Source organism: Primulina tabacum, chromosome 13 (genome assembly GCF_025594145.1).
Source record: "Primulina tabacum isolate GXHZ01 chromosome 13, ASM2559414v2, whole genome shotgun sequence".
Taxonomy (NCBI): domain Eukaryota; kingdom Viridiplantae; phylum Streptophyta; class Magnoliopsida; order Lamiales; family Gesneriaceae; genus Primulina; species Primulina tabacum.
In genome coordinates this window covers 36725117-36739040 of record NC_134562.1, presented here as the reverse complement: position 1 = coordinate 36739040, position 13924 = coordinate 36725117, and the positions used below count along the sequence as shown (strand labels likewise).

General features: G+C 34.7%; 2 pseudogenes; both read right to left on the bottom strand.

The window, feature by feature from the left end:
* Positions 1-597: 597 nt before the first annotated feature.
* On the bottom strand, positions 598-7215 carry LOC142522802 (UTP--glucose-1-phosphate uridylyltransferase-like; annotated as a pseudogene).
* A 2524-nt stretch (positions 7216-9739) lies between these two features.
* The window catches only part of LOC142522096 (protein REVEILLE 1-like), a 5799-nt pseudogene continuing 1614 nt past the window's right edge, over positions 9740-13924 (bottom strand).

Genomic DNA, 13924 nt, shown 5'->3' with positions numbered 1-13924 from the left:
CAACAAAGACTATATATAAATAAAATTTTAAGTTTTTCTCTATAAAAAAGTAAGTTTGTTTGTTTGTAATTCTGTGAGTCGAGTACTTGAAGTTTTTGGATTTATGTTGAGTCAATTAGCTTTTAATTATAGTCTTGGCTAAAAGTGCTTCATCGTGAGAACCGTCTGACTATTTAATAGACTTGGTATCATTTGGGCCACGACAAACTGCTTTATTTTAATATATCTTACAGCTTTCAAATTGACAGTCTTGGAATGTACAGAAGAACTGAAAACTTCTGTCGTCAGTTAATTTGAACGTGGCACTCTCATTTAGGCTTGAGCTTGAGAGTTGTGAGAAAGATTTAGACAAGATGTCAGAGTGTCTGACTTTCTGTTATGTTCGAATTTAAAATTCGGAAAACAGTCAACCAACACAATCATTGTTTGTGTTTAGTTAATTTTTAATGTTGACTTAGCGTTAATACTTGAAAATCTATTTTCTTCACTTACAATTTTTATGCGCTTGGGTACGTGTGGAGCTGCTCGTGTGCGTTTGTTTTCTGTTCCTGACTGAATAATAAATAACTCGAAGAAGCTCACGTGGGAGCTCACAGATTTTGATGACTAATCAGTGCATCACAATTTTTTATTAAAAAAAAGCCCCATTCACTTTTGTCTGTTCAATGGATTTATTCATCTCATACTTCCATTCTCGATGCTAGTCACAACCAAAAACAAAATTTAAAATAAAAGTCGCTTCTTGCAGAACATTGCTCGAAGTCCGAAGAGACAAGTCTTCTTCTATACATCTCCAGGACCATTAATTTCCTGGAAACAAGTTGGTCAAAGGTAAGCCAGTGATATCGATTTCGAAATTTATCATAAATATTGGGGTAAAAGTAAAACAAACTACTCCTCGCACTGCGGGGACATACACGTGTCCAAAACGAAATTTAATATAGAAGTTTTAAAAATACAAATGTATTATTTATTTTTTTTGACAACATATTTGATTCATCAAAATGGTTATTTGTTGGTCCACAGGTCTCGTGTTTAGTCTATATCAATATATCATAGCACGTATACACAGGATAATTGCACTAAAAATTCGTGATATACATATATCCTACACTTATATTTTTCTGTAGATTTGATATTTAGTTTACTTGTTAGAAACAAAGTTATTTCTAGCCAAATAAAGTTTTCATACCAGCATGTAGGTTTTGTTTTGCACACGCATGAATGGTGCATTTCGGTCTCAATTCTGACACTTATTTTGTTTAATTCTACAAAAAAATCTGACCAAATAGACTAGGTAATTTCTCTCATCCATCAAGTCTTATGATATCATGATAGATGTGGCATATTACCTTGTTTTCAATAACAGCTCCATCGGGTATTTCCAGCTTCAGACCAGGTTTCGCAGTAATTGTAACTTTACCCTGAGATAAAGTAACGCATCCACAAAGATGAATCAAAATATCATGAGATATGGGAAGCTTAAAAGCATTCATTCACATTTAAATCGCATGAACAACCGAATTTCACGTTACCTTCAGAATAACACCAGCTCCAAACCATACATCACCCGTTACCTTCAAGCTATCCAGTTCAATAATGCTGGGGATTGACTTAAATCGACTTAAGAAACTGGCAACCTATTATGGAAAGATCTCAGGTTACATGATTTAACAGAGATATTCGCCAATCATATAAAACTAATAGCTGAGATGAATCCGAACCTTCTTGAATTCAGGTCCCAAATCAATAGAAGGATTGGAAGGATTGGCTCTTGCTGGGTTCCGGCTCACAAAGCCATCGGACAAGGTGTATAGATCAGACTGATGATTGAGTCAGAAACCATTATAAACAGCCGGTGACTCACGTCAATAAGGTATTCAATACACAAAGTATTGCATGTGACACTTACTTGGACTAGAAGCAGATCTGAAGTTGCTTTTACCGGAAGGAAACGAGAACGGGGAACGTTGGCACCGATTGCATGATCAAAGAACTGCATTGTGATTACTTGAGAGGTTAATTTAACAAGGTAAAATAATCGGAACCAAATTAAAACTAAACTTGTCAAATTTGACTATTTCAAAGACATTTGAATGTAATGTACCCTTATCGCAGCCCCTGCAGCAGTCTCAAGTTGAAGAACTTTCACCCCATCCACTTCCTATTAAAAGTCATATTGGCTTGATTAGAGAGGTGCTGTTTCCCAGAAAGATTTCTTCTAGAGTAAATATTGTACCTTTGGATTGGGAATAATTTCCATCTTCAGAGCTTCTCCTTCCACAAGTCTTTTGATTGCGTGCAAGTTCACCCACCTGCAAGATATGGTTGTACAAGTTCTTTACATATTTCTCTAGAAGAATGCGGTTATTTAGCCAGAAGTAACCTAGGGTAATTTCCTGACTTACAAATTGTTGGTGTTGAAAATTTGAACTTCTCTATGGACTTAAATTCACTAACCTGTATCAACAAGAAAACATCCATCAGTTCAACCCCAAGCAGTAGTGGCCCATTATATTTAGTAACAGCAGGAATACAACAAGACACATTATTTGAGGGAGCTTTTGGCTAAATTTGCTTAAAACATCTCATAACCACCTAGATATATTGTTTGTGCCTGAAAAATTTATAAGGTGATAGATCTCATTTGTAAAATAGGTTCCTAGTTTGTGCCGATAACATAACACAAGAAAGATTATAAAATGAATTTTTTGACGTTTTGAATTTTAGTGAAATAATATAACAGATCTTTGACATTTTAAAATGAGTTGGGATTCCCTGATTTCTTGCAAAAGGACTTACATCTCTGACACCGTATGAAGCAAAACTATAAGAAATAAATGTTAATTGTTTTTTTTTGGTTTTGATCAGTGAACTCAACTTTCACCTTTATATGATTGATAATTATTATAATCATCCCAACATATATGGCTCCAAATTTGTTTTCAATGGTCATCCAATATTACATATAAAAGTTTTGATGCAGTTACAAGAACCTTGAAACGCATCAGAAAAATACATGTTTACTTCTATACCCTAAATGCAATAAACAATGGTACACAATTAGTTGTATGTGGATTAAAATAACCACGGTGACCAGATATATGTGGATTTAATAACAATGGGAAAACCAAAGAGAACAGATTAAAGAATTAGCACTCACGTATTCATCTGGAACTTGTGCTATTTCCAGAAGCTGCAGCACAGACAAGATCAACAATTACCCTAATTAATATCGAACATTAACAGCAGAGAGTTTAAAAAGAAATATTGATCAGCATAAATAGGCGCAAATTGAGTGATAGAGAAGACAGCTGTATTTTATTGCTAATTTGTTGGCAGGTACTGTAAAACAAATAATAGAAATTCATTTTGTCAGAACTGTAATATGCCAGTGTTGCTATCATTACAATCTGAAAGCAAAAGAACATATAGGCTAAATCTTAGAGTTGAGTTCACGTGCACAAAAATAAATTAATATTTCAAAGCTGAAGCATAAATCTCAACATAGGGTGAGAGCTTTTAACACCTCGCCACCTATTTCTCCAAAACGGTGACAACCTGTTTAAACCCTTCTGAGGAAGAATCTATAGCAGAGTACACAAAAACTGAGCCAGCATATTAAATTGTTTTATCACCATCTACTATTTTCTGGAGGTGCATTCATAAGAACCAAAGAATTGTTAAGACTTCAGGATTGAATGTTATATGAGGAGAAATGTACCCACTCAACATACCTGTACTTTCCCTTCATAAGAGATTAGAGTACCACCCTTTACGTCAGCTAGAGTTTTGGGGGTGACCTGCATAAACACGTACCATTGATATCTTGAAACAATTTGTCCTAAAGAGGAATAAAATTTAAGAATAGACCTTTTTCAAATACCTCCATGCAATATTCATTCTTGTTATTGATCAAATGGTTTAAAATCTCTGCAACGGTGAATTAAGGCAGGTGTTTTCAGATAACTTGAATTCACAGATTCTGCCTCAGACTCTCTCTCTCTCTCTCTCTCTCTCTCTCTCTCTCACACACACACACACACAAACAAACACACACACACACACAAAAGCAAAATTTTAATGTACAACATGACGACAAAACACAAAATGTTAAGTGCTTGAACAATAAGTAAAGCTGAGTTTTCAGTCAACAAGGATACTCAAATCAACAACAGCACCCAAGTTATCAGAATTGGCAACAAAGACGTATTCTTTGCCCTGAGAGAAAAAGAAAGAAGAAAATAAGAATTAGATCTAACCAGGCATCCTTGAGTACTTTTATGCCATAATAAAAAGATTTTGGTGTTTTAACAGAGCTGCACCTGTGATAAAAATAGATCAAGTTTCCCAGTATTCATCAAAGATGGAAAGACATCCCCATGACCAGGGGGGTACCTGTATTTGCAACGTGCATTAATAAGAACTAAAGATGACATGAAAGATTAGATTCAGTTATGTGAATCAGCAAGCACTTGATCCTAACAGAGTAAAGAGGACGCATTGATTCTTTCCCTTCAAAAACAAAGAAAATAAAATATGCATAAAATGTGAAAAGAATGGTAAAATGAAAGATAAAGTTGAAGATTACAATATACATCATGTCCTTAAGAATAAAGTAAACATTTCCTAAGAAATTAACCACAAAACCAGAAGTAGCAGTTAATTAATAACTTGCCAAAATACAAACAAATCTACAGGAATCAGAAGAATAAGTGAATTGGTGACATGAAATACCATGCATCCTTGCCATCATTTCCTTTGCAGGGAGGGGCGTGAAATCTTCAACAACCAAACGAGGGTACTGACTCTGAAGTTTAAAGGACATGAAGTTTACCATGCAACTGCCATCACGAAATTATTGCAGAAAACATACATATACAGACCTGGTTAAATGTATGAATCTCGATATTTGTGTTCATATACTTTTCAACAATCTGACATATGAATAGAAAAAATAATTACGTTTAATTTCATTTGTGTATAGTCATCCACTGGATAGAATTGATATCTTACCTTTAGTGTATCATCATGAGTGTTGAATGAATTCATTAAAACCAGGGCACATTGCATCCATACATAGCATTGAGAGTCTGTCGACAATTGAAAATATCAGTTACATGCACCATGAAAGAAAACAAAACTGGAGAGTATGTGATATAGGATAATACCTCGATTTGGATGACAATTAAGTCAAGAAATGTCAAACCATTTCGAACTTCAATGACAGACCTAAATCATGGAAACAAATACAACTTAAAGCTGATTAGGATAATCAAAGAGTGACACTGACCACAACTATGAAAAGTTTTCAATACGCTGCGTAAATGTGATTAGGTAAGAAAAGCTTTTGCTGTAAGACAATCTCAATTACATTGAGAAGAATGAATTTACTAGCAAGAAAATGGTTGCAATAACTATTCAATAACATTATTGGAATAACGAATCATAGAGAGTTTGCTAGTCGGTACATCCAAACTTCTAATTTGGAATATGGATAGATAAACTTTTTACCTGTAGTACTGGAAATAAATTTAACGAGCATAAATATTGTGCTAGAGTTAAGGAACCGGAACTTATGAACATGGTGAAAATCATGGCACTATGCTGACACATATTGCAGCCAAGGAGATCAACATCTAAACTTGGGCATTCAGGAAACAATATTTGGTCTGATGGAAGACTTCCTGGATCAGTCATAGACTTCCTGGATCAGTCATAGGTTTCCACTCCTATACGACACCTTGGAGAAGAAATAGAAAATGATTTTTACTGGTACACGATACACAGCCCCCATTAATACTTTTATTATTAGAAAATTTGTTGGATTAAAATCTGTAAAAAATAATAAAATGGTAAAGTAACAAAAAAAGTTTATCTGTAAGAAAATAACAAAGGGGTAAAATAAAAATAATAAGTTTTACTTTTTAATATGACAGCGCATTCAAAGTAAGTTGCATTTAGACCACCTTACACAAAAATGGTGGTTTTCAATAACCTACAGAAACTATTGCTTGAGATGCCAATTCAAAATTATAGAAGCATTCCTTCGTTCAACACAGTCGTAAAGTTATCACAAACAGATAAGCTAGACCATAAAAGAGAAATATTGCCAAGGATACTTGGGGCCAGTACATCCCATTGTTGTTCCCAAGCCTCCATTGAGCTTCAGCACCACAAGTTTGTCCAAAAGTTTCTTTGTCTTCGCAATATCTGCAGTAATATGAACAGGTAACCACACCGGATAAATATATTAACTACGATAGGCTAAAACATATTAATCAAACCCAAATTTTGATGGTTTAAGGAGAAAAGGAGAGATGTTTTCAAATTGACCAGCGAAAAGATAAAGGATTGGAAAAGGAACAACACCTCAGGCACAGGGGCTAAGGAGTCGTATGGCACCACAACCTCATCGGTTGGGGTCCGAATCTTACTCCACTGTATATGCTGAGCTTCACCACTGTGATTCACAAGTTACAACCAAAAGGAAATCGGTTCAGCAGAAATCTTAAGTAATACAACCCACTACCACTGTATTCAATCAAATTAAATTATACACGAGCAAGAAGTAAGAAGACACTTAGTTTTTAGATTTTGAGAATAAACTTTTATGAATATCAGAATTAGAGATTCAAAAACATTTATCTTGCGTCTAGTTTCCTCACAGCCCTTAGCATGGAGCTCAAAATACAAACAAAGGTAAATTAAATAAATCTACTCACTTCTGTATATAAATTCCGACAATGAAAGACGTCAAGCTAATATATACGCAACAAAAAACGGAATTGAAACATTTCCCGACGTTCATAACACGAATAATCAATCAAGGGAGTAAAAAACTCGAACCTCACCTGAGATAGCGAGATACGAGGTTGACGAATCCAGATTTCTCATTTTCCGCTGAAATAAAAATCCAATAAAAATCATTAACTTTTTCAGATCCTCATTGGTTGCAACTTGAAACAAATATGAAAGACAGAAAGACGATCAAAAGGAAAAGGAAACAAAACCTGATTTGATTGAGCGTGGACACAGCTATCTTGAGGTTGTGGACCTTCTCCTCATCAGCATGGCTCAATTTTCGAGTAGCCATTCCAGATTCAATGTCACTGTGAGCTCGATTACAGATCTAGAAACAGAGAGAAAAGGCAGAAACCGAAAAGACACGTAAATGATGAAGGAAAAAGAAGCTCCACACTGTTTCTAGATTCGTGTATATATATATATATTTAAATGGAGGGGTAGTCCGTGGAAATGAGGAAAGATGAGGGGATGCAAAATATAAATAAGTGAAAATCGAGGGACACGTGCGCGTCTAAGGCCAAGGGAATTGTTTTTGGGCCCACCACGTCCCAAAGTAAAACGAGAATATACGGATTAGATCCACCAAATAGAGTTGGGCTTGCGCGGGTTTTTACGCTACTATTTTATAAAAATTCCTAAATTATGTTGATGAATCACACTCCATCAAAGCACCAAGATTAGACGAAAACTGAGTTCAGGTCTATAATAACCAAGCGCGGAGCCAACATATTTGTTTTACTCGAACTAATATTAAATTATGATAAAAACTTATATGAGACGATCTCAGAGATCGTATTTTTTGATACGAGCCTCTTATTTGGGTCCATGAAAAAATATTAATTTTTATGTTAAAAGTATTACTTTTTATTGTGAATATATCGGTAGGGTTAACTGTCTCACCGTGAGACTGTACTCCAAATTAATTTAAATTATACAAAATTAACATATAAAATTTAAAAAAAATTATTGGGTCGCCCCCACTTATAGCAACAAATTCATTGTCCAGCTAAAAGAATTTCTTGTTATCATTTTATGTTACTCACTTCATCTCAATTATATACATCATATTTCTTAATATGTGTGAAAAAAGATGTATATATAATTGGGGACGATGGTAGTATTTAACTGTAAGTGCTAATTTTATTGATACTCAAAATATGAAAAATAAATTACTTTATGTTGTAGTTCAATTCAGATCCGAACATAGATTATTTCCTTTGAACTTAACTATCAACTCAACCGAGAAAAAAAAATCTTATAATCACTATACCACTTTCTTAAATTACTTCACAAATATCATATCCAAAAAAAATGGAAAAGAGTTAAGAAAAATAAAATACGGAATTTTTGTAAAGTGTCAATTTTTATTTCAGTCTCTGTTATTTTTATGGGATACCTGCCAACACCCTCTCCTTTTTTCTATTATCTTTCGTCAATATTCCAAAAACCTGAGACCGAGGGGTTTGGCCCAATGATCTCACCGGATTTCCTCTTATATTGACTTAAGTTCGAGTTTTTTCCCCATCAACTAGACTAAGATATCAAATATATATATGTAAATATATTCCCAAAACCTAACTTCGAAAAAGATCGAATAACATTGCACCTATTTTATTCTTTTCGGTCACCCCCTTTTTTCTTGTCACATATAGGGTTGTGTATATATTAGTAAAATTTAGTATTATAATTTTTAATTGAAAATAACACATAAAATACATCACCTCTGTCTAGTGATAAACACGACTAATGTTTGTAATTACACGTTTCTTGGTTTTATATATAATTTCCAAACATTTCGTTAAGTAAAATTTGGAGACACTTAAAATAAACTCTTGCAAATGTTATCATAGTATAGTTTGATCGTATGATTTCAGTGATGATTTATTATTCAACAGATTTCATTCATGTTATTTATGTCACTAAATTTAACATTTGCTAGCTATAAAATGTATGATGTATATTTTGTAATCCGGAAATTTCAATATTGATATTACAGATCTTGATGCTTGTGACATAGATTAGCTGTTTAACTTGTACAACTAAAGAATGTATAAATATTATGAAAATCAATGTAATTTTAGAAATCAAATTACAGTCGACTATAAATTTCGATATAACAGTAAATATTCGATATTACTGATATACATTTTCCCAATTGGTGGACAGTTACACCCAGTAGCATATCCAACTATCATTCTACAAGAGGAGCATATGCACTGGAGTAGAATATAAAGCAAATGCAAATAAACAACAAAAACTTCGACAATGAACTTCCAAGCTCTTCTTGATGTTATATTATATACTACAAATTGTACAAAGAAAGCTCGGAGATGTAAGGGATATGCACAAACACAATTCAACTCCTCGCACATTACAACATTAGAAATTCTAAAAACATAAAACACATCTCAAGATTCAAGAGGTAAACAAAATTACACTAGAAATGCATTGCTAAATTTTAATAGACATTGCACCTCGGAAAACGCATAACCTTCACCAGCTTCTATAAGCAGAGGCGAACCCTCTGTTTCTCCCGTTCTTCAGAAGCCTCATTCGAGGTCGAGGTAGATAGGTTTTCGCCAAGGCATCGTTTATAAGGCACAAAACCTTTTCCATGTTATAGTCAATTTAACTGACATGGTCTTGCTAAATTTGGAGGGCAGTGATTTTTGTCCCTTGGATTTCATCTCAAACGAGTGGCAATAGCTATCAGCTCCCCAGTTTTTCTCTCCCCCTGTTGTTGTGCAAACAGATTCTGTATTTGAACCAGTTGAGGACCCCTCCTTTTCTTCATCTTGCCAGGCATATGACACGAGATTCGAACCTTTGATTGGGGTTGATTATGCACTTCCTGAGCTGTCCGGTGATTTGGCGCTGCAGAGTGTCAACATGGTAAGAAACCGGACACCGAGTATCCACAGGGTGTGAGTGTTCACGTGCCACTTGCGTGTAATAATATCGCTATTTGTTGCACCACAATAAAGTGACAAATGGGCAACGCTCCAGGAAATAAACAAGTCCCCACGTCTTCACCAGAGGACTCGAGCTTGCTAGCCATTAATGCTGCTAGGTTAGCTGGTCCATGAGGATCAGAAATGAGTAGCATTTTACCAACAGCTTCAAGCACTGAGCAGCTGATTCGTTTGAATCTTCTTTAACAATAAATTCATTTTGAGACAAAAGCTCCAATTCCTGTCCAGTTAAACTGTTGAATTAAAAAGTAGGGTAGAAATATAAAGAAGAGAGAATGAAATGTATTGCAGATTTATATTGTTCAACCATAAACACACATTCTTCTGTTACATAATCGTACTCCCATCATATATGCCAAAATAAACTTTAATAGATACGGTAAAAAAATTCTTTTGCATACTTAATCACAAGAAATCACACAAAAACTATGCTTGAATCTTAATAATATCAAATCATCTTGTTCCAATATAACATAAACATTTCAAGTGGATCAAGAGTTTGCCATATCACATGCACTGTAGGAAGATGAGTAAAATAAGTAGAGTTAGTACCGGAGAAACTCGTTCATCCGGGCTTGAATATTCATCTTTTGAACCAGAAATTATAGACAAACAATTTGCTCTAGCACATGCATCTGAGCCAACTGCTGATAATACTGATGTAGGAGATTCGTTTTCCGGTTCCGAAATAGACAGAGTAGAAGACGAAGACCTTGTTGGTTTCTCGGGTATTATAAGTCCTGTTTGACTGGACAAACCAACTTACGAGGATAAGGGTGCATTGGTTTTCTTTTAGGTCTCGGAGGAGGAATTTCAATTGGTTTTTCAGAGTCAGCATCAGCTCCATTTGGATCACGTGCGACCTAATCACCACACAGATATTAATATCAACGCGATATGAATAGAATAAAGTTATCAATAGCAAAGTTGGAGCCCAACATCGTAGTTCTCGCCCAAAAAGGCGAAAACAGATGTAAGTGTAGATATTGCTACTGATATAGTGCAGCAGTAAAACCTTGGAGAAAAATTTCTGTGCGTGGCTACGAATCTGCACCGCAGTTTTTGTACTCACGTGCTCTGTAAAGATGATGAAATAAAATTTCAAAATTCACCAATACAAGGGAAATACTGAAAGATACATTTACAAAACAGCATCTCAACCAAATAAACACCTTCAATTCTCCTCCAAGCTCGACCGTAAAGTTTCAGTGCCTCGATAAATTTTTTTATGTCTCTTCTTCCGTCCATCGTTCTCTTTGTTTCGTGATCGTATACGGTTTCCTCGCCTATTTGACCGAATATTAAAAATAAATAAAATAAGCTGCCAAATGCAAGATAAGTTGGATATTTAGCTCCGAAACCGTTATAGACAAGAGAGGATAAACACCTTGGGAGAAAATTCTTCCCCATCAAGAAACTGCTCCTTCGACAGGGTACCAGCAGCTTACCCACTCTAAAAGAGGCTTATTGCTACCACGAGGAAAAGTGCCTGACCCCGTGCCTCCATCTTGTTCCTGTGGTAGGAGGATATAGAAACAAACCCACTAATGTCAGAATGATACTCGAGAAACTGCAGCTATGGCGTGTTTAAATGATTCAAACTACAGCAAAACACCTGGCTTGGAATACTACAGCATCAGTGTAACATTGACTTAATATTCGGAACAAACAGATTGTTGGACAAAAAATCAGAACAAGCTACTTGGCTCATCGAATTAACTACTGTACCTAATTGTCCAGTTTTTCCGGGTGTTTTTACCCTCTCACCGGTGCAGTATTTTAAAGCATAATTCATTTCACTGACAGTGGTTAAAAACAAGACATGATTCTTGCTGATACTACTGTAACACCAGAAACCTACAACAGTCAAACTATGCAAACAAAAAACCTTAAAACCAAAAGAAACAATTTTTCGGTACGAAAATTGTAACCTGTATGGTGCCGGCTGCAGTGACCATCAGTTTTCCAATTTTTGCTTTTTCTTCTCTACAGAAATTTCAAAACCTTCTTAGCTGAACGAAATTAATTTCCTCGATCTCAGTTTTTGCTGGAGGAAATTCTCATGCACCTCAAGAATTAAGATCTCAATAGATGAACTTTTTACAAATTACCAGGGCCACTTATGGAACCACGAAATAAATATCAGCTGAATAATCCAATATATCGTCTCAAACCATTAAAAGGGAAGTCAGAACCATGGAAATTTCTTGTTTCAAAGACGAGTAACAAGAAATTTGAAATCACTCACTGAAATTCTTGATTATGAGGAAAAACTATAAACATGGCAGTTTTATTTTTTAAACAAAACTTTGGCAAAAAGATCAATTTTCTGAGATCTTTCATAATAGAAAAGCGATTGAAAATTGGGCAGAAACACCCCAAAAGACTCGATCTTTAACTGAGAAAATTACTGAAACAGCAGAGCATAAACACAAATAAGAGGAAAGAATCGAAAATTACAGAGAAAGAAGGCAAAGAAAGCGAAAGAAAACGGATATGTGAGAGTACCACTAACAAAAAATAAATAATACGAAGGGAGAAATAGTTTGTGGGATTGGTCCAGGTCCGGTTCGTTCGATCCTGGGTGTGGAGCAAATGAAGATGAATGGTTGAGATTTCATTTTATGGAAAAAAAATAAAAAAATTGGGCCAGAAAAAATTCCGACCCTTGGATGTACCCTGTAGGGATATGATGGAACAATCCGGTCCGGGGGAAGGATAAAGAAGATGTAGAGGTGCCACGTCAGATTGGTGATTTCAGGAAAATTAAGGATAAATGGGGTTGAATCGTGTGGCTCGAATTCGAAAGATTGTACGCCACGTGGCACACACCCTTTTTCTTTTTCTTTTTTCGGGACGTGATTCAAGTTTTTGACTTTTTTCTCTCTCAAACCCGACTATGGTTTAGGGGTAATTCAGTTTAAACATAGCCGAATTCTATCGTCTAACAATTTCTCTAGGAGTCATTTCCTGGTCAAGATCCACGGTGACCCGTTGATGCCACACAAATCTCTATCAGTTTAAATCGTTGAATTCGACTCATTCTACTTCAGATCTAAACATCGAGAATAAAAATTTCTCTGTCGAACTATTTTTCTTTGAATTATTACTCGTCAAGCTCAAAATCAAGGTCAAGATTCACTCCTTGTATGACTCCGACGTTAACTCTCGTGGCGAGTTGAATCCACTTCATTCCCTCTCATTATTTTCATACACATTCAATAATATTTTAAAGTAATCAAAATCAAACGTAATTAGCTATTTTTTAAATTTTTTGTTTTCATGCTCGCTAAAGTCCAAACATGACATGAGAATATAGTGAATCAAGATTGAGGTAAAGTAGTTTTTGTATTGATCCTCATAGCTTCATTTGTACATGAATGTAGTGAATTAAGATGGAGGTAAAGTAGGGACCATGAAGCATTTCATTAAATATATAGTAAAAAGCAATTTCACCATGCTCATGAAGTAATTGATTTTTGGGTAACAAATAAAATTCATTAATATGTATATATAGATCATTGAAAATGTGTTGAATCTTTGATGGGATTGTAGTTCATGCATATATATGTTTTTATGTGATTGTGTAATTTTGTTTGTTTATTCAGGAATCCATGGGGTTATTTATTGAATAGATTTAACTACTGATATTAAGATATTTTCTATTGTTTTAAGTTTGTTAATCGAAGTCGGCTCATGTAATTTCAAAACTGTTCACAGAGATGTAATGTTATATGGCATCACTTTGCTTTAAAGGTTAATGCATGTGATACAAAGCTAACTTGTTTGCACTTTTTTATTAGAGTAGGTTTCTTGTGAGATCGTCTTACGAATTTTTATCCGTGAGACGAGTCAACCCTATTGATATTCACAATAAAAAGTAATATTCTTGGCATAAAAAGTAATTTTTAATGGATGACCCAAATAAAATATCTGTCTCGCAAAATACGACCAGCAAAATCGTCTCACAAAAGTTTTTTTACCATTTTACTAGTACATGGGATAAATTGTTTTTAATTATCCATTAATCTATCTCGCCAAGTTTATACTTCTGAACAGTAAAGTGACGTTACTTTTGATATACTTCTATTTAGTTAAATGGTGATTCGCTCAAAATTTTGTTATTATGCCAGCTGGAATCCATT